The sequence below is a fragment of the Neomonachus schauinslandi genome, chromosome 13 (assembly GCF_002201575.2).
Source record: "Neomonachus schauinslandi chromosome 13, ASM220157v2, whole genome shotgun sequence".
Taxonomy (NCBI): domain Eukaryota; kingdom Metazoa; phylum Chordata; class Mammalia; order Carnivora; family Phocidae; genus Neomonachus; species Neomonachus schauinslandi.
The window spans coordinates 50,123,014-50,145,732 of NC_058415.1; the positions used below are offsets into that span (position 1 = coordinate 50,123,014).

General features: G+C 39.4%; 1 pseudogene; it reads left to right on the plus strand.

The window, feature by feature from the left end:
• The window catches only part of LOC110572655, an 87,265-nt pseudogene that overhangs the window by 41,830 nt on the left and 22,716 nt on the right, over positions 1-22,719 (plus strand).

Genomic DNA, 22,719 nt, shown 5'->3' on the forward strand with positions numbered 1-22,719 from the left:
ACCTGTGGAGCCCAACAAAACCGTTTACTTTCTTGTATCGCTTGTGTTTTTACACTAATCAGCGTTGAGCGTTTTTCATAGCAATAGCAAAGGATACATCGCTGTATTGAAAAACAAAAACAAAAACAAAACAGGCTCCAAATGCTTGTGCTAAACCCCACATTACCAAACCAAGACTTACAGTTTCACCTCTCCCAGAAATGGAATTTTAAACCAGTCAGTCAGGAATCGCCTCATCAGCACAAGTTAGGTAATCTTCCTGATAGACCCCTGCCAACCCCTGGAGGAAAGTAACCGGGCAATAACCAACCCACGGTCTGCCTCATGTAACTTCCTTGTTTATACTCCCTTCTGCCTATAAGTCTTTCACTTTGTAGGGCTCCTCAGAGCTCCTATCTGTTAGACTGGATACTGCTTCATGCGAATAAATTTTTTGTTAAAAAAACTCTTAAGAATATTAATATGCACCTGGTATTATGGAGAGCATCCACATCCTAGAAAAGAAATGGATGAGAGGACAAGGATTGAAGTTTAAAAGTCTTCAATATCAGGCTAGACATACACAACTGTATGTTTTATTCAGGAAGTATGTAAAAGTAAATTTAAGTGTATATCCTTAACCAAACCTATTCAACATTTCTCAGTAAAAATGCAAAGCAAGGGCTAAATGTCTGCCTGGAAATTGATAATCAAACTAAAAATCACCTAAGTGGAAGCCCCAACTTAGTTAAGATCAGCATTCAGCAGAGCAAATACACAGATCTCATCAACTACTTCATGTCAAAAAAAAAAAAAAATCATACAAAACTCAATTGAGTTCAACATAAAAGGGCAAACAAATATAATTTAGATAACCACCGTCCTCAATGGTCCTTTCCATCTTAGTAAAGGAAATAAAATGAATTGATTCCTCTATTCCACATACTGTGGTATGGTCTACATTCTCCTGGAGCATCTGTGAACTTGATGTGAGGGTGGGGCTCATTGTTCTCATCTCTTCTCTTCATGAATTTCTATATTCACCAATTTCTCAGTATCGTCCCATTGTCCCTGTTCTTGTGTCTGTTGTCCTCTTTCTGAACCACTGATACATATACTTGGCTGTTGTCGCTTATCTTCACCCAAAGCATTACCACTACATCATCATCAGGCACACAGTGAATTTGTACTGAAGGGTTAGACATCAGAGGGTGACTGTACTAGAGCACAGAATAGCAACCTACTTGAAAGTCAACGTTAGATCACGTGGCCTGAATATTCTTTGGCTAGAGTCACCACAGGATTATGGCTTCAGAGTCATACTTTTTACTAAACCCCAGCCTCTGACCATGCTGTAGACCCATTCTCTGAAGACTTATCCTCTCTTTTCCACATTTCAAGGACTAATAAACCTGTCTCCTCTTCACAGGAATGATTCAAAATGATGTGACTTTATTACCTATGACAATTTAGCTTTCAAACCTTTTCTCACATTAGCTCCTAGATGTACCTTTACATATACCCCCCCACACCCCAAAATAAACTTTATGGTGTTTTGCTAAATGAAATGGCTACCTAGGACAAATCTCTACTCTTAGTACTACTAAGATCAAAAAGAACCTTGAACTTAGCTTTTCTTAACCTTGGGCCAAATAAAAGTTTTAGAGTTCCCCCTCAATAACCAACCAGGATTCATATTTTAAATAATAGTAAATTTCTATTTTTTGAAAAGAGGAGCTCATGAGGTTAGCTTAGAAAGCCTCTAAGTGCCCAGGAAATTTTTTCTGACCATAGACTACATTAGGATGAGGATAAGAAGGGGTCTTCAGTTTTGCTTGCTTTCCATATTTGGGGGGAGTGAAAGCAGTGGAGATATGGAAATACAGAAAATAGGGTTTGAGAAAAGCCATAAGAAAAAGCCCAAAACCTTGAGAAATTTGGTAATAGGAGATATAATTATTGCAAGATTCTGAATAAGTACATAGAATTGTGATGGGAAAAGCTGCATTCAGATGCTGCACCAATAAAAGGCCATTTGGGTGGATGATTTCTGGAGTGGCAAAGGGGAGCAAGCAGGGGTCATTTGCAAGGACTTCCGCCTCATTGACTTTTGCTTCCTCCAGGGTCCTTTTTGGCTGATCTGTCATCTATGGTTCAGTAGGAGAGGAGTTATTTTCACTTTCTTCCTTTTCGCCTTGTGCCTCTTGGCTCTTTAGGATGGTGTTTAGCTCAGACAACAGCTGGCTACTGTCAGTTTTGTGTAGGGTTATGAGATACAGTACTTCAGTGTTTATTTCAGATGCTTTTTGAAAACACTTCTGTTTGGCTTCTACCTCTGACTGCCTGGACCTCTGTGTTCACTCATTATGGAAAAAAAAAATGGAAAGGAAAAGATAAGAGGCTCTCAGAGACAATAGGAACACTCTTCAAAAGGCAGGTTGTCCTATTTAGGGGAAAGAAATTCAACTAATGGAGAGGCTAATGCAATCTATACCATTCTAGCTGATGGCCTGGGATCTGATGAGGTCATCTGAGATCATGTCAGTTTTCTTCTGAAGCTTGAGTCCCCCCACCCTGATCTGTGTCTCACTTGCTCACTTGCTTTCTCCTTCTCGAGAATTTTCAGTGGTTCTACTACTGGCCTCCTCTTTGGCTGACTCTTTTCTCTAGGTGGCCTAGATAATATTCCCTTAGAAGCAGTCCTTCAGGAAATCTCCTCCTCTTTCTCTAGTATGTTTCCTCTAATATTTCTCTATCTATATAGGAACTTTAAATGATAGGAAAGTTTCAGATTTCAGCCAGACATAAGTGGGTTCAAATCACACCACAAACTATATGAGCAGGGGACCTCTATGTCGATTTGCTGAGCCTCAATCTCCTATGTTAAAACCTTCTTTGTCTATAAGGACTTTTCATCCAGTCACAGTCAAAAAGAAGTCATGAAAAAGCACATTTTCTAAGGAAAAACCAAACCAAACAAAAATAGTTGAGAGTCACTGCCCACCCAACATATGTATGTCTATGCTATCAATATGTGGAGTCAAGGTTTTCTAGGATTCCAACTTGCAATAGCCTGGATATTCCAGAATTTTCAGAGCCAGTCCCTCAGCGGAGGGTCAAAAACTTGAGAAACTTGGAGATTTAGAACAAAGCCAAGCCTTTCATATCAGAGAGTCCTGAGCTCAATTCCTAGCTCTGCCGCTTGCTGGCTGGGTGATTTAAGGAGGTTGCCTGACCTATTTCTTCCCCTATAAAACAATATTCATCACGTCCAACTCTTGAAGATGTTGTAAAAATTAAATGAAATTATATAGTTTGTAATTCCAAAATAAATATTCAATATGTATTAGTTACATCAACCAACTGGCATTTCATGAGGATTCCTGGCCAAGAAGGTAGTCTTAGGCCTCATCTTAGGTGGACAAACTGAGCACCTTTTAAGCGACTTACACGTAAACCTACCAACACCAAATTTTATATCATAATTTACACAAAGCTGCTTTTCTGTCAAGGAAATAACCCAAAATGCTCAAAAAAATATACAAATGGAAATCCCAGCATAGAGCCCGTCCAACCATGGACTCTTTCCTTATCCCGAGGCTGAAAGTGTACATAGAAGGATCAAGAGGGGCTGATACAAGAACGGGCAAATCTGTATAACTTGCCTTGCTCAGAATGCCTAAGCTCTCTATGCATTCTGCCTGCATTTTCTCCATTTCTTCCATGGGTGTCAGAGACACGTGAAAGGAAAAAGATTTTTTTTTTTTTAATAATTTTCACCAAAAAAAAAAAAAAAAAAAAGGCATCTGTAGTCAAAGCTACCGAAGTAGAATTGAAAGAAAGAAATTGTTTCCTAGTGTCCTTTCTGCTCTTTGCAGAGGACAGTTTTCCGAACCTTGGGACTCAGCCAGAGTTCGTGTTGTTCAGCAAAGCCACACTGCCCTCTGTTGGAAAAGTGCAATACTTGCACTCTGCTGACCAGACCGGCCTAAGGATTAACTTAAGCGGCACTTTATTAAGTAAAATTGGTAGAAAATGTAAGTTTCCGGTCTAGAACTTCCAGAGGCCCATCCCTCCTAGTCAGAACAAAAGAAAAGAAATGAACAACAAGAGCCGGGCTCCAAGTCTAATGCTACAAAGTCTCTCTCAGATACAACCCTTGTGGGAGGAGATTTTTCAAGGAAACAAAAGCAGCACATTTTGTGACAACAAAAAGTCTGTCCTTGAAACTGGTTTTGTCTGTAGTTTTAACTCTTCCGGTGATCGCCAAAAGTAGCTGAGGCCGCTCCCTGCCTCCACTTCTTCTGGGACTGAAAAGGGTCACTTCCTGCTTGCAAAGGCACTAAAAATACTCTGCTCAGCTGTTGGCTTTTAAGGACTAAAATGCCCCTGATTAAAGTGTAAAAGCAAGGAACTGGAAGGCTCACATTTGCCATAATGTCATCGAGTGCTGCCACTCTAGTGCCTTCACTAGGACAATTTCAAAATGATAGTATGCATTTAATTCCTAATAGCACTTTGAAACCACCCTAAATCGACTCAGAGATTCAGTCCCAACCCTAGCCTTCAAGGAGCAAGGGGAAACACGTTTTTCAAATACAAAGAAACAAACGGAGAAGCATTTAACCAAGTCGTAAAGGGACAATCTTAAGGTTTGGATTAATGAGTGAAGGCATTCCGTAAACAAAGATAAAATGAAAGAACTCACGCAGATCTTATTCAGATCCTCAAAGAATCGGGCATAGAATGTTCAAGGGAAATATAAAAGAATCTCTCTAGAGAATCAATTTTCAGCTATGTTAAAATCCTTAGTGAGCAATCTGACTGCAGTCATACACTCAATTTTAAAATAAACTCACAGCATGGCCTTTATTATACTGTATATGTAATGATAATGTGGCTGTCTTCTTAGTTGGTTCAATTGCTTTGACTCCAGGAAGAACAAGCCACACTTCCAAATTAAGACAACAGCCTTCAACAATGTGATGCATTTGTAGCCCCTGAGTACGCTTTTGAAATTCCAAACAAAATAAATGCACTCGAAAGGCTTAGTTAACAACTAGAATTTTTAATCTATTTTCATATATATATATATAATCTAATACAGCTTATGAACAATTTGACCAATTTCAAAATGTTCCCAGAACTCAGCGCCATGACCAAAAACCACAGCAGAAACTCAGTGGTATCTGAGGCAAAGAGGATAGACAGAGGAAAGCTTGACTTTGGCCTCACGCGGGGACAGTCAATGCCAGTTTTTCAGGATTCTTAGTCTGCGACCTTAATTCCAGAAATCTTTTAGAGATTAATTTTGCACTGTTCTATTTAACTTACTGGGGGGAGGGGCGGGCCCATCCATGCATTGTATCACCTCTAGGAGAAACTTCAGTGAAACTTAGAAATCTGCTGTTGTAGCAGTTTTACTCACCAGGTCTTGCCTTATTTTTCCCTTCCCTGGAGTTCACAAAAACCTCTCAAACTCTACCGTCCATACTGCCAAACTGAATGTGGGCTCTCTCCAGTGACATAGCACGCACGCTCCCACGTGAGGAGGCATTTTCTGGGTCTGTTTCCACCCTGGCTTTCTTTACCTCAGAAACAGACCACCTGAGAAAGATTCCTCTTGTTCTAAATAATTAACCAATCCAGAGGCGCCTTGAGATCCCATAGAGGAGGTGCCTCTTGCGCACGGGAAACCAGGGAAATTTAAGTGTGGTCCTTCCGTGTGTATCTTTGGCCCTGAACACAAAATGGAATTTAGCCCGTGAAGGCCCTGACTCCCCAGGCCTTCCACTGATGATTTATGCCTCAAAGCCTTGCAGAAGTCAGCTTCAGAGCTGCGAATCCTGTTCTGTTCACCCACAGCTGAAGCGCTCTGGAAGGCGCGCTCTCCCTGTATTTTTGCCTCAGCCCCAGCTGTAGCTCCACCCTGAAAGCCTCACGCGCCGAAGCCCCCGAGGCCTACATGCCTCTGCTTGTTTGCCTGAACGTGGAGATCAGGACGCACACCTTGATTGGATCCTTGCCTCCGCCGTGCCTATTCCCTAAGATCTCTACGACTCTCCCCCAGCCAGGCTCTGTCTAGCCTGCGCTCAGTCCATTCACACAACACTCATGTGGGTCCCCGACACACCTTTACCCCAGCCAAGTAGTTCTGCGAAAGCCGCTCACTTAAGGTCAATCACGAAGGTCAGAAGATCATGTGACTGCTTTAAAACCTCTTGCCCAGGCCACGGCATTAAAAGCAAGCAGCACAACGATAAAACTCCCCCCGGCCTAATAGAAACCTCTGCAAACTGTCAAGGTCACAATGGTTTCCTTCACCAAAAGCCTTTCTAGAATATATTTTGCTCCCCTAATTTCAAGTCTTTTATTTTTAGTTCTTACTGTTCCAGCCAGTGCACCAAATGCTGGAGTCTCCAAGAGGTCCCCAGTAAAGAGCCCACCTCTTCCTTGCTCGGGTTCTGAACTAAGAAATGACAAAAGGGGGTCCAAATGGCTGACTTTTATTGTTGATAAAGGCCAAGTTGGAAAATGTAGCTTAGCACGAGGGCCTCACAGCTTTCCTACGACTGAATCCCTGAGTTAGAGAGCTTTCTCCATCTAGGTCCGGTAGTGCTGGCTTCCCCACCTCCAAGCTTAACCTATTTTTTCTTCCCCAAATTTACCAATCTTACAAATGATGCCATCTCTCCATAGGCAGAGTGAGTAAAGGAGAAGAGAAAGGATAGCACCTGTTTGGAGAAAATCCAGTCTCACGAAAATGAGAGAAGTGAGAGAAAGAAGTACTTACTACAATGTGGGGAAACTGCTGGTTTAGGGCTGGGACTCTCCCTCCTACCCGCGATGTTTCTCAGGCACGGTGCTTGTCCTATGAGTTCTCGGATCTTCAGTGCTCAGCACGGTGCTTGGGCATTCATATATCCGTGTACGCCTCACCTTCAAAAAGATTTAGGAAAAGTTTAAAGTGTGAAAAATGAACAAACAAGTGGAATTAAAAGAAAAATGATAATAAGGAAAGAAGATAAACCCAGAGAAAATACAGTATGTAGAAATACATGACCTTCACGATGAAATTATTTTTGAGGTTTTGACACCTGGTTCAAAAAGAAATCCTCCCCCCCCCCCGCCTTGCTCTTCAGTGTGATAAATGCACCTGGAAACTTGTAGGTCCAATCTTGTCAAATCCCTAAGAAGCAGAATAGCTGGAAATACGTGGAAAACAGCACTAGTAACTACCTCCGTTATACATGTAAATATATGACATAAAGTAAGAAGGAGGGGTGAAAGCAAAAGAGAGAAAGACAGGGAAGATGGAGAAGTAAACAGGGCTCAGGTCACCCAGGCTCTGTGTTCCTCTCCAAACCCTTGAGCTTGATCACAAGACAATAAAGAGCCATTAAAAGTTTCGTTTGTTGTTACTGTGGCTTGTTTGTGGTTTTTTGTTGTTGTTTTTTTTGTTTTGGGGGGTTTTTTGAGCAAGGACTAATACAGAAGACCCCTTCAGATTCCCTCCTCTATAAAATGATAGAGTTGGGTTTTGGTGTGTTGCGTGTAGAACCAAATAATTTATTTCCAAATCAGCACATCTTTAAAGAGATTTTATTTATCTGAGAGGGAGAGAGAAATCACGAGGGGAGGGGTGGGTAGAGGGAGAAGCCGGCTCCCCGCTGAGCAGGGAGCCCGATGCGGGGCTGGATCCCGGGACTCCGGGATCACGCTGAGCCAAAGGCAGGCGCTTAACTGAATGAGCCACCCAGGTGCCCCCAAATCAGCACATTTTTAAGGGTGAAAAAGAACACTTAAAATTACTTCACGACAACAGGCAACAACCTGGACCGTCTTTCCCCAAATCCTGTGATCCTCTGGCCCTTTATCTGCTGATCAAGTCACTATCCCACACTGTCCTGAGTCCATATTCTCCTCAGCACAAAGAAGCGGTGACAGCCAGTCTAAAGTGTTATTCAAACAATTTTCTTTCATTTCATAATTCCTCAGATGCCTATTATAAGCCCATAAAATTCAACAGCCCATAAAAATAGAAAGCCTGATTTTATAAAACTCTCTTTTACCACAACTGCTCCATATTAACCCCATTCCAGAAGAGTAAGTGATTTTTAGAACAAATTTAATGCATGCATTGAAGAATTTTTGGAAACATGAAGACACCTGGGAATAACAAAACATAACAAATGGAAATTATTTCTCCATGATTGTTATTTGTAAGTTGAGGTTACTTTGTCTTAGGTTGATCCTAAAAGACTTGTTCTTACTGTATTTTTGTTCTCTTAAGCAAGAGGTTTAGACTAGCAGTATGTCCCACTAGGATCAGACATGAGTGGGATTTTTTCAAATATATTTTAATATTGGTGACTTTTCAAATGGAGTATTAAAAATAAATTTCAAATTCTGGTTGAGTTTTATTACATGTGAGTAATAAACACATTGTAGGACTTTCTACCAAGAGTTTTTCAATCCATCATGAAAAACTTCTCACAAAATCATGTTCTGTGATGCAACAACTAAAATAAATAACTAAAAGACAGGGCATGAAACTGTAGAAAAAGTATGACCTGAATAATGTACATAAAATACAAAACACATGTATAATAGTGTACTTATAGAGATACGCAGAAAATAACAATTGTCAGATTCTGGATAATTTTGATCTGCTTTTATTTTCAGTATATTAAAAAATTATCTGTATCAGCAGAGAATTATTTCTTTTACATTTTAAATAGGAAAGCTGGTCCTCAAAGTTTACTGTGCATATAAATCAGCTTGTGATCTTGTTAAAATGCAGAATCTGATTTTCTAGTCAGAGTAGAAACTGAGATTTTCCATTTCTAAAAAACTGCCAGGTGATGCTAATGTTGCCAATCCAAGGACCACGCTATAGGGTCAAGGCCACAGACCTCTAGCTCTCCAATGTAGCTGCACCTTAAAATCATTTGGGCAGTTTTAAAAAACACCAACGTATGAGTTCCACAGCAGAGGTTCTAAGTTAATTGGTCTGGGTGTCAGGATTTGTAAAACTTCTCAGGTGATCCTAATTTGCATCCAAATTTGAGAACCCCTACTACAAAGGTTTGTATTCTAAAAAGTCTGATCCTATTTTATTACATACTGCATTTGTACTGCAGGTGGTTCTTACATAATTTTTACGTTCTCTGTGATGGGAGGACATTAGCCTTTATAGTGTGGACCTTAAGATGTTCTCACAAGTGATGACTTTTGAGCTCTCCAGAAAGAGAAAAGCAACATCATCATTCATAGCTGCAGCTCCAAAAGGGATTCTCTGGAGTAGCATCTCAGTGAGTCAACAGAGTGTTCCCTGGGAGCTGAACTCACACTACCTGTGAAAGAGCCACATTGTCAAAGACATATTACACACCACAAATATGAAAAGTTCGTTCTGTGTTTCTTGTTTGATATTCAATTTTACTCATCAGAAAATATTATTTCTTTTTTTTGCTGTGCTTCTGACCTTGGGGAAGCCCCTGAACTTACATGGGAAATGAAGGGACAGCATCAAAGAGTCCCTATTCCCTTTCAATTCTCAATTCTCAAGTTCTAAATTACTTTCCTTTTCCTCCTCCCCTTCTTCCTAACCCTCCCCTGTCCTTGTCTGCAACATCAACCCTGTCGTCCTCTCAAATTCTCTCCTCGAAAGCAGCGGTTCTCAAATTCATTGTATGTAAAGATGATCAGTAGGGCTTACTGAAACACAGATTCTGAGCCCCATCCCCTGCATCTCTGGCACTATGGGTCTGGTGTAGGGCCTGAAAATTTATATTTCTGACATATTCCCAAGTGATGATGATGGTGGTGATCTAGTTCACACTTTGAATACTAGTACATGGAGCATTCACCTAAACAAAATTAGAACAGTGCAGTGGGGAGTAATTAGCATGCATGCTGTGGGAAAGAAATGGGCACTTCAGTCCAAAACCCACATCACCTAAAGGATAATAAGTAGCTTTACATGTGTGTTTTTAGAAAACTCTGCCTGACCTACCTTGCAGATCAATCTACTTGGAGGAAAATATTTTTGCTTGCCACTGCATGCATGCAATTTGTTATCAACTCTAAGAAGAGACTCTAGGATTTTTTCCCCCATTCCAAATAAAAACAGGCTGAAATACCATCAACTTTTTTCAAAGAAATGGAACAAATCATCCTAAAATTTGTATGGAACCAGAAAAGACCCCGAATAGTCAGAGGAATGTTGAAAAAGAAAAGCCAAGCTGGCGGCATCACAATTCCAGACTTCAAGCTCTATTACAAAGCTGTCATCATCAAGACAGTATGGTACTGGCACAAAAACAGACACATAGATCAACGGCACAGAACAGAGAGCCCAGAAATGGACCCTCAACTCTATGGTCAACTCATCTTCGACAAAGCAGGAAAGAATGTCTAGTGGCAAAAAGTCTCTTCAACAACTGGTGTTGGGAAATTGGACAGCCACATGCAGAAGAATGAAACTGGACCATTTCCTTACACCACACACAAAAATAGTCTCAAAATCGTTGAAAGACCTAAATGTGAGACAGGAGTCCATCAAAATCCTAAAGGAGAACACAGGCAGCAACGTCTTCGACCTCAGCCGCAGCAAATTCTTCCTAGAAACATCACCAAAGGCAAGGGAAGCAAGGGCAAAAATGAACTATTGGGACTTCATCAAGATAAAAAGCTTTTGCACAGCAAAGGAAACAGTCAACAAAACCAAAAGACAACTGACAGAATGGGAGAAGATATTTGCAAATGACATATCAGATAAAGGGTAGTATCCAAAATCTATAAAGAACTTATGAAATTCAACACCCAAAGAACAAATGATCCAATCAAGAAATGGGCAGAAGACATGAACAGACATTTTTCCAAAGAAGACATCCAAATGGCCAACAGACACATGAAAAAGTGTTCAACATCGCTCGGCATCGGGGAAATCCAAATCAAAACCTCAATGAGATACCACCTCACACCAGTCAGAATGGCTAAAATTAACAAGTCAGGAAACGACAGATGTTGGCGGGGATGCGGAGAAAGGGGAACCCTCCTACACTGTTGGTGGGAACGCAAGCTGGTGCAGCCACTCTGGAAGACAGTATGGAGGTTCCTCAAAAAGTTGAAAATAGAGCTACCATATGATCTAGCAATTGCACTACTGGGTATTTACCCCAAAGATACAAAAGTAGGGATCCGAAAGGGTATGTGCACCCCGATGTTTATAGCAGCAATGTCCACAATAGCCAAACTGTGGAAAGACCCAAGATGTCCATCGAGAGATGAATGGGATAAAGAAGATGTGGTATATATATACAATGGAATATTATGCAGCCATCAAAAGGAATGAGATCTTGCCATTTGCAATGACGTGGATGGAACTGGAGGGTATTATGCTGAGCAAAATAAGTCAATCAGAGAAAGACATGTATCATATGATCTCACTGATATGAGGAATTCTTAGTCTCCAGAAACAAACTGAGGGTTGCTGGAGTGGGGGGTGGGGTGGGAGGGATGGGGTGGCTGGGTAATAGACATTGGGGAGGGTATGTGCTATGGTGAGTGCTGTGAATTGTGTAAGACTGTTGAATCACAGACCTGTACCTCTGAAACAAATAATACATTATATGTTAAAAAAAAAAAAGAAGAAGAAGAAGATAGTAGGAGGGGAAGAATCAAGGGGGGGGAATCGGAGGGGGAGACAAATCATGAGAGACTATGGACTCTGAAAAACAAACTGAGGGTTCTAGAGGGGAGGGGGGTGAGGGGAGGGGTTAGCCTGGTGATGGGTATTAAAGAGGGCACGTTCTGCATGGAGCACTGGGTGTTATATGCAAACAATGAATCATGGAACACTACATCAAAAACTAATGATGTAATGTGTGGTGATTAACATAACATAATAATTAAAAAAAAGGCTGAAATAAAGCAACATGTTCTTCAATTTGATGAACTCACTGCAAAACAGGCTTGGCCTGTAGAAAGCATAAGTGACATACAAACAAAATCTAAAATACAAATGAAATCAATCCGCAGCACTATAAGTGAACTTAAAAAACACCTTGTCAAACTACTTAGTCATATACTGCCAGAAAGTGAGGAATGATACCCAAGTTCTTACACATTCCTCCTGAATATATGTGATTCAGACCATTTAGATGCCAGTTACCTAACACTGAGTCTCTCCAAGGAGAACATCATGATGAAATGTTTTCTTTTTAAGTTTTACCTTTTTCCATGTAGATGGAAAAGATAAGGTAAACTATTTTTTATTAGATATTGGCAAATCCATTACCCTATGTCACCGGGAGGAAATTTTAAGTACCAATAAGCCCACCATTCCTATGTGAAATCATTCCTCTGTGTCGGCCTGTAGAATAGAATATATTTACAAACAACACACACACGTATATAATATAATTTATACATACATGTAGATACGTGCGTGAGATGAAAATACACCAATATACCTATATATTCACATACATATTGTCCTTCTAAGAAACTGGTTGAGAGTTGAAAAGAAGATAAGTGTTTTGCTCCTGTTTGCTCTAGAAGAGAATGTCCTTGCAGATTTCAAGGCTTCCCCAAGAACAGGTGGGAGTCTGAGGTCATACGGGCAATGCTGAGTCAGCACCAACCCCTTCCCTGCCACACTTGGTGTTCCCCAAACCTATTTTGAGATCAATGTTATTAATATTCCTCATTAGGCCACTGTCATCAAAACTGTTTTCTTTCATAGAGAATGATTCTGAAATAGCATGAAATCCTCAAAATGGTTTAGATGAAAGAAAAAGGAAGTAGTGTGGAAATAGCTTGGTCTTTTTATTATTTTTTTAAAGAAGGATATTAAAATGTTCACCCTGAAGCTTTATCAAATGTTTTGGAGATTCTTTGTACCTCTGTTCAGTAGTTATAAATTTGAGGACTCCATGCTGCTTCTACCATGGGCATTTTTTGCAGCAACTTTATATGAAGAAGAGGGATTTTTGAGTTTCGTTGTCATGGTAACCCTAGATTCAGGTTGAAAAGCTTTATTGAATGTTTTGGGTATTTCTCCATTGCAGCCTTCATTTAATAGGTTTTGATGTTCAAATGTTTAAATATACTACTTCATCTCTCCTATGATTGTTTGGCTTTTAATATATATATAGATAGATATGCATATATACTGTTTAAATGCTTAGGTACCACAGCAAAGAAAATATGCTAAATATTATTTTTCTTTCTCGTCCTCTATCCCTGTTGGTACCTAAGATGTTCACTCGTGAAAAGCAAAGGAAGATAAGCAGATAGAGTCTCAGATACAGGGAAAATAGATGTCTGCTTATTTGTATCTGAAAAGAGTATCTCAATGTATTTCTAGAAAAGGCCATCATTCTCCCACATTATTTTCTTTATTCAGAAGGATGGAGATGATACAAGGGCGAGGGACAATGGAGATCAGAGGGGACAGTATGGTGATACGGAAAATCACAATGTATTAAAAAAGTGATCCTAACAATTTGTCCTTTTTACAAAGACTCCTTGTTGTTGCCCGGCATTTCTGAAAACATTTTTCTAGAGCATGCATGTGTGCCATCGAGGGTGAATGAGTGTTTCAAGGTAAAAAGGACTTTGTTGTCAATACGTTAGGATGACACTGGATTAGGCAAATAATTGAATATGCTTCTGTGCATTATGATATCTTTGGAGGATCAAATATTGGTCCCCAAATACTGTGACCAAGGACCTTGGCGGTGGGTCACGTACAGAACACAATTTGGGAAATGCTGCTTTCTAACAGGTTTCTACTGTGGCAAATAGAAAAGATTCCTAGGTGAGTCAGCAAAGGGACACTGAAGTTACATCTTGCCCTACTCCACACCTGGAGAATACACTTGAAGAGATAGGTCTCTCAAAACAAGATCAGAGCTCATGTGAGGAAAATTATAGACCCTGTGACAACGGGCTCTCCGTCTACTAGATAATAATCTCTACACATGTACCCTTGAGAAACTGAGAGCAGCAAGCCTCCAAGAGGGAACTCTGGGAAGGACGGGATGTGGGCAGCAGAACTTACCCTGAAATTCTGCCCTGAGTATGATTCTATGGAAGCAAACTCATAGGGCAGGACATACATGAGACTGAACTTTGACGGCCTCCCGCCTGAATGCTGCTGTTTTCCCCGCTCACATATTTTAATCTGAATTTAAGCTTTTTATTACCCAGTACAGTAACTACAGTAATAGGAGTCTAGAGGATAATTTTCAATCAAATAAAATTTTCTTTGAAATTTGAAGAAAAAAATCACTTAGTTTCTCAAACTGAAGCTTATACCTTTTGGACTATGGTTTGCAGAGACTTAATATTTCTGTTCTGAATGCAAAAACAATTAGAAATAATTACCTGCATCATTTCAGTGTACATTGCTTTGGACTTCTTATTTTATACTGAAACATTCCAATAAGGGCAAGTTGATGATCATCATCATCATCATTATTTAACACTTATCACTACTAAGCCTACATTAGATTCTCTCTCTCCAGCAGGGTTATTTTATAGATACAATCCCAAACAGGGTGTTGTTGATTTATATCAGCAAAAAAACCTAATTTTTTGAAAGATTTTATTTATTTATTTGAGAGAGAGAATGAACAGGGGAAGGGGCAGAGGGAGAGGAAGAAGCAGGCTCCCCGCTGAGCAGGGAGCCTGACATGGGGCTCGATCCCAGGATCCTGAGATCATGACCTGAGCTGAAGGCAGACGTTTAACTGACTGAGCCACCCAGGTGCACCAACCACTGTTTTTGTTTAGACCACATCTGTTAGCCGGAGACGTTCCTCCTAATTTCATCCCCAGCGTCCTCCTTGCCATACATGACATCATGAAAGAATGAATGGGAAAGTTGCTAAAGAAGCAGAAAGTGTGCTTTCAGCCCACCCATGGCCATTTTGTACCATAGCACTGTGGCTTTGTTCAGGAACAAGCATTCTCTCCCTGACAGAATCCATTCCATAACTAAATTGTTAGTCGCTGGGTGCTTCACCGTCTGAAATCTGTCTAGATTAGTTCTCATACTCTCACCACAAAGGTCCAGTTTCTCCAAAGCTCATTGGTGGAATCGGAAGAATACCTGTGCTCACATCATACAGCCTTCTTCTGTCTCTTTGCCTAACTGGTTTCTCCACGACCTTGAGTTAAGGAAGGCAACTCCATGGTTGGTGGTGGCGCAAAACCCAGATCCCCCTTACCAGGTCGCAAATTCATCTTCCATAGGCTGTTGAGTGTTGGCCACTATCAGCTCACAGCTTTCCCCCTCTCTGCAGGATTTGTCTTGGCTTTAACTGGGCCAGCACATACAGGAATAACTATCCTGGTTTGTCTGAGACAGTCCCAGGCATCCCAGGAAACCTCTTAGTCTCCAGAAAGTGGAAATGGTTTATCTTTCCCACCTCCCTCCCCTTGTGACTTAGTGATACAGGGAGTACCCTTAAGGGTGAGTTCAAGGTGCTATCAGTGCTGTGGTGCTGGTCCTGCTCGTGAGCTCCAAACTCCAGCTTGAAGGGCAAAACTGCTTAGCTCCCTCCCTTGCTCCTTCCTCCTTATCTTATGCCCTTCTCCTTGAAGAGCGCCCTCCATAAATCATGTGTACCCAAATCCCTGCCTCAGGCTCAGAAACCCTACCCTACCAAAGACAGAAAGCCTTTCAGTTACAGAGAAATGAGCTCCGGGAGGACAGCAAAGTATAGGAGGAAGTGTGTGCATTTTGAAGTAAAACTCACCCACCTTGAAATTCTACTTATTTTGCTTGCCAGATATGTGACCTTAGACAAGTTGCTACAACTCCCTCTTCTTCTGTTTTCTCATTTGTTAAATGGTGATAGTAACATCTATCTTGCAGGATTTTGTGATTATTTAATAATGGGTAACATTTGGGGCATATAGTCAGTGTACAGTAAAAGGTACCTTTTCTAAAAATCCTTAGCATTTATCTAAAGTGGGTGCTCAGTTGAGTATTTCATGAACGTTAACTGCATAAATCAACCCACCCTAGAAAGACATTCTACTGTTATAACCAATCTAAAAAGCATTTACTGAAAAAAAAAACATTTATTATAAGTCTGATTTCAGATATGGAGGTGAATAAAAAATTTCACCAAATTACCAGGCATTTCTGCTCAAAACTCTTTTAACTCTAAAATTTGCCTTCAGGGGTTATTCCTAGATTTTGAAAATACATCATGTTTTTTAGGATAATCCTATATTTTGGGGATATTGGGAAGTTCAATTTTGGAGGTAATATTAAGATAATTATCATATTGCTATAAGTTATTTTATTGTTTAGTTATTTTATACTCTTCTAACAAGTTTTTAAGTGCACAGTATTGTTACTATAGGCACAAGGTTGTACAGCACATCTCTAGAATTTATTCTTGCAAAACTGAAACTTTATACCTGTTGAATGGCAATCATCCATTTCTTCCTTCCCCTGGCAAATGCTTTCCTACTCTGTTTCTATGAGTTTGGCTATTTTAAGTGCCTCATATAAGTGGAATCATGCAATATTTGTCCTTCTGTGACTAGCCTATATTCCTTAGCATCATGCCTTCCAGGAACATCCATGTTTTTACATATGGCAGGATTTCCTTTTTTTTTTTAAGACTAAATAATATTCCATTGTATGTATACACTGCATTTCCTTCATCCATTCACTGTTGATAGAGATTTTGGTTGTTTCCATGTCTTGGCTATTCTGAATAATGCTGCAATGAACATGGTAGTGCTAATACCTCTTCTAAATCTTGATTTCAATTTTTTGGATAAATACCCAGAATATTGGATATATGGATCATATGTCAGTTCTGTTTTTAATTTAAATTTTTCCATAATCCGTTGAATTCTACCACAGTTTTTGATAGATGTGCAAGTCAAGATGAGTAGCTAGAATAGAAGTTCTGAGATAGGATTAGTGTTCTTAAAAAGTGATCAGTAATAACTCTTACTGAGCCCTTTCTGGAGTTCTGCAGCAAGTGTATTACTTATATAACTCTTTTAGTTTTCACATTCTTGGAGTAGTGAGGTTACCAATGTTACAAATAAGGAAACTGAGACTCAAGTTAATTAATGCTAGGTCACAGAGTAAAGGAAGAAACAGTGTGAGAAATAACAGGGAGGAGGAAAATAAAAATCCAACCACAAGACTTTCTAGAAATCTCTCTTTAATTAGAAATCCTTAAAATTAAGCCATCTTGCAATCAATTTAACTGTATATGATGACTTTGCATTTAGAAATATGCCCTTCGCTTTCACTACTGACTTCTTGGGATCCAATAATCATGACACATCCTGAGAATTTCAGAATAGCTCGCAAATTTATCTGCCACACCTGTTCAGCCTCCTTACCAAGTAAAATGTGTATAAGCTGTATAAGCTTCCTCCTCTTTATATAAAACAGCTGTCCATCCATCAACATTCTACTGGGGACAGAGCAGAATACTTGACACTCTAGCAGGCTTTATAGCTACTCAAATATGATGAATTCAAATAACAATTTTATCCAGAAACCATGGACTTAAATACCAACCCCCTTCAAAAACAGAAGGAGAGGGAAAGAGTGTTCAACTCATATGTAGAGTATGGAGAATAGATTTTTTTTCCATAAAGCCTAATTTATGAACTTACAATTGACTATGGGCATCATGCTTTAATTATGATTTTGAAAAGGCTCTGGCAGTAGACTATCTCTGACAGCCTGTGACATGGTGTGGCCTTAGGAGAATAGGTATTTATACAGGCTGTGTCAGTCACCTGGTACATGCCATTTCAACTACCTATCCCAATCAGGGCCAGCATCCAAAAGTATAGCAATTAGAATGAAGAGATGAAAAGCACTGGGGACATTACGATGGAAGTCAATGGCCAGAGGAACCCACAGAGACAGTACAAAATATCACCTTCAGGCAGGCTGATAAGGCAAACTGCAGTCCTTTAAAATGGGGCCACATAACTTGTTGAAATAGAGAGGAAAGAGCTAATTTAACAAAATCAAGGGGCACACATATTTCCCAAGGAATTTAGGGATTCAACTCTAGATTTCACTATCATATATGACATAACCTCTTAACCAAGAATACTATATATAATACATATATATTTATTATATATTATGTATTTTATATATATATATATACACTAACTGGTTAGTATCATATAGGTGCCACTATTAGATCTTATAATAACCACTGGACGCTGAGGATAGAAAATCACAAACTACTAATATATTCAGCAAAGTCATTACTTAGATTCATTGCTGTCCCTTTTTTGTCAGTATTCAATGAAGAGAAAAGTGAAGAACAGGGTCATAGTTGCAAAAGCATTACCTTTAGAGTCAGAAGGTATAAAGTCACATGTTGATCCAACTTATTCTACCTTTGAAACCTTGAACAAGATTCCAAATTTCAGTTCTTTTACTGTGAAGTGTGACAATAACATAGAGCTACTATGCAAATCACTTGATGTCAGACATATGTTAACTATAAAAAGACAAATAATACAAAGAATCATCATTATTAAAAACTGTCCTATCTACTGCCATGTTAAAAATTATTCTCAAAGTTCGCATCTGGAAACAACAAACATTTATTATCTCACACATTCTAGGGGTCAAGAATCTGGTGCTGGGCCTGGCTATATAATTCTGGCTCAGGGACCCTCATGGAGGCTGTAACAGAGGTGTTGGCTGGGGCAGTCTCAAGGCTCAACTAGGGCAGGATCTGCTTCCATGCTCACTCATAAGGAAGCTGGCAGAAGATCCACTTCAATGCTCACTTGTGTGACTATTCACAGGCCTCAGAAGACTTGTTTCCATGTTTATTCACATGGGCCTCCTTACAGAGCTACCTTACTGCATGGCAATTGGATTCTCCCAGAGTGAGGTATCCAAGAGAAAGCAAGAAAGACTAGCCAAGAGAAAACCACAATCGTTTTGTAATCTACATCAGAAATTATATATCATCACTTTGGCTGCCTTCTACTGTTCAAGCAAGTTACTGAGTCCAGCCCTCACTCAAGAAAGATTACATAAGGCTGTAAATGCCAGGAGGTAGAGCACTGGGGCCATCTTAGAGGCTTACCACAAAAACTAGCAGCAACTATAGAGATCTGACTGAGCCTAGCAGCTCATTCCATCAAGGAGTAGATGAAAGCAAAAACAAATATAGTTATTTAGGTTCTTTCCATGATTTTTACTCTATTTGGGACACATAACTAATCCAGTCAGCTGTTTTGTCTATATATCCTCACTGTACGTTAAGCAATGGAAGTTTAGAAAGCTCATGCATAATTTTCTTTCTCCACTCTTTGGAATGCAGACAGCTGTCTATTTATAAGCTACTTTGCAAAGTCTAAGGGTCAATTATCCATTTCACAGAGTATCCATGAGTAGGCTTGCCAATCTTATGCTATGCTTTAAATTTTTCTTCACTTCCCCATTTCCTTAGCTAACTAATTTTACCTACAATTTGCATTCAAAAAGTAAGTGACAAAGTAAGTGGTTTATACCTTGAGTCTGTCCCCTCTATTTTCCAACCTTTGATTAGCAACCAGGAAAAACTTACACTCACCCTTTCAGGGAAGGAGCTAGTCAGACAGACCTGCACCCACTGTGTCCCCACACAAAACACCTGGATTAAAATTTGAGTTTAAATCATAGTGTGCTAAGAGTCAAGAATGTTGAAAGCAATCATCTAATTCAACCTTTCAAGGAGGAAAACTGAGGCCAAAAACACCATGCCTGAGAGCAGGAAGAGAAGTATCTCACAGTCTAACTGAAAGAAGAAGAGGAAGAGAAGAAAGCAAAGAAATATGTGAAGAGATAATGGCTGGGAATTTCCCAAAATTGTCAAGAAATAAATGAATAGATAAAGCCACAGCCCAAAAATGCCTTGAGCCTCAAGCAAGATTAAACAGGGCTAAAAATAAAATCACAAGTAGCCTACTTCTTATCAAAATGCTGAAAATCAAAGATAAAGAGGAAAACTTTCTAAAGCTAGGGTGGTAAGAGACATACGATGTACAGAGTGGCAAAAATAAGAATTATGGCTGACTTCTCATTACAAGCGATTGAAGCCAAAAGACAATGAAACAACAATTTTAAAGAGCAGAAAGAAAAAAAAATTGACTACATATAATTCCACCCTGGCAAAAATGATCTTTCAAAGTGAAGGCAAAATAAAGAATTTTTTTTCTCAGAGAGACAAAAACCGAGATAATACATCTCTAGCGGGCCTGTAGTACAAAAAGTGATAAAAGAATTTATTCAGGCTTGAAGGGAAAAGATACCAGATGAAAACCCAGATCTGCAGGGGGAAAAAAAGAAAGTCACCTCATATGCCTTTGCTTTGATTGGTTTACATTCTTAAGTATATTTTTGATGTAATATTTTTCAAATGCAACCAGATGGAAGACATCAAAACAGCTTATTAGGCAAATATTCTATATTTATCTTCACACTTTACAGTCAATATATAATTTGTGAATCTCAGCATTTTATGGTCTCTATCAGAAGTCCCAGTGTATTTCACATATCAAGTCGACTCTCTACAAAGCTGTTAACTTCTCTGCCTGCTTCCTCTCCTCCTTCCCACTGCTTCCTAGTTGGCTCCATGACTGTGCCCCCAACACCACATTGCTCTCGAAGTGTCAGGAGAGGCCAGACAGTACAAAGGAGATGCATGCTCACAAGTCATGAAAGGACCGATATTGCCACCAAAGGGCCTATCCCTGACCGGGGAAAATAGAAATTTCATAGAAATAAAATTGTCTTTCTCAATATAGAAACTCTGAGAGAGCTTTGCCCTTGAAGTCGGTGTGTGGGAGTTTCAACAATGAGGTAAAAAAAAAAAATGAATTTGTATTTTATTATTTGTTTTTGTTTTAGTTTTGCCTTACCAGCATATGTCTGTTACCTTAATAATGTTTTTGACACCCAAATTTTCCAGTTTTGGCTCTCACGTCCTGCTTATTCTCTAAGTTTAAAAGGTTAGTGAAAGTTAGTAAAATAAAATCAGGCCTATGGAAAGGCATTTGTGTGAAATGTCTAGAATTGAGATCGATGAATTCTCTAACAGTATGATATTGTTTGTATTAAAACAAATTTTGAGCAGTATTCTGAAATTTCAACTTGGTATTATAGTTTATTAAACACATTTTTAATTCCCTCTTTAAAAACTCTCTATGTGTAGTTTGTTATAGAATTTATAGAATTTCTTAAGGCAATCTTCTCAAAGGGGTTCCATCTACCTAGTCTGAGCATGACAATTTATTATATTCAACAAAGTCCTAGTGCAGATAGCTAAAAATCTGACAAGTTCTTTGATTGGGGTATTATAAGAAAAACAAATCAATTATTTTGAATAACTAAAACCACAGTTGTAATGAGAAGTATATACTTTACTAGAGAGTAAACATATAATCAGGATATGTATCTGTGGTAGATTGTTAAAATTCTCCAACTCTTTCCTTAATCCTCTGTGAAAAGAAAAGGGAAGGGGGCACCTGGGTGGCTCAGTTGGTTAAGCGTCTGCCTTCGGCTCAGGTCATGATCCTGGAGGCCTGGGATCGAGTCCCACATTGGGCTCCCTGCTCAGCGGGGAGTCTGCTTCTCCCTCTGACACTCCCCCCTCTCATGCTCTCCCTATCTCATTCTCTCTCTCAAATAAATAAAATCTAAAAAAAAAAAAAGAAAAGAAAAGGGAAGGGGAGGGAGGTGAGGAGAGGAGAGGAAAGGAAAGGAAAGGAAGAAGGAAAGAAGGAAAGAAAGATCCATGTTCTTTACCATGTGAGTTGCTATGCTTCAAAGCAGGTAGAGGATACTTCCCTACTTCATTTTCAGGACTAGCCATGCAACTTTCTTTGGGGTGGAAAACGGGCAGATATGATATATGCCATATTCAAACAGAAGCTTTAAATGAGCTTGCATTCTTTAATATTTTATTTTAATTTTTTGTTTTTGTTTCTGCCCTAAGCTATGAGAATATAGTCTAGATAGAAACTACTCTGTCATGCTGGGTTCAGGAACTGAAGAACATATAGAATAGAGATGATCATGACCAAATAGAGTTGCAGCCAATTTTCACACTTGCCAATGAAAAGTAAATACTGTTTGAAGCTACTGAAATTTAGAGGTTATATGTGACCACAACAAAGCTGTCTAATATTGCCTGTGTGTGTGTGTGAACATGCACACTTTCTTCTGTAAAGTCCATTAATACTGAGACAATTTTCATTCTCCCCAAATGAAATTAATTCACACTCAAATATAAAGAAGCAAATCCTCCGTAGCACTTTCTTTTTTTTAATTTTATTTTATTATGTTACATTAATCACCATACATTACATCATTAGTTTTTGATGTAGTGTTCCATGATTCATTGTTTGCGTATAACACCCAGTGCTCCATGCAGAACATGCCCTCTTTAATACCCATCACCAGGCTAACCCATCCCCTCACCCCCTCCCCTCTAGAACCCTCAGTTTGTTTTTCAGAGTCCATCGTCTCTCATGGTTCGTCTCCCCCTCTGATTTCCCCCCCTTCATTCTTCCCCTCCTGCTATCTTCTTCTTTTTTTTTTTTAACACATAATGTATTATTTGTTTCAGAGGTACAGGTCTGTGATTCAACACTCTTACACAATTCACAGCACTCACCATAGCACACACTCTCCCCAATGTCTATCACCCAGCCACCCCC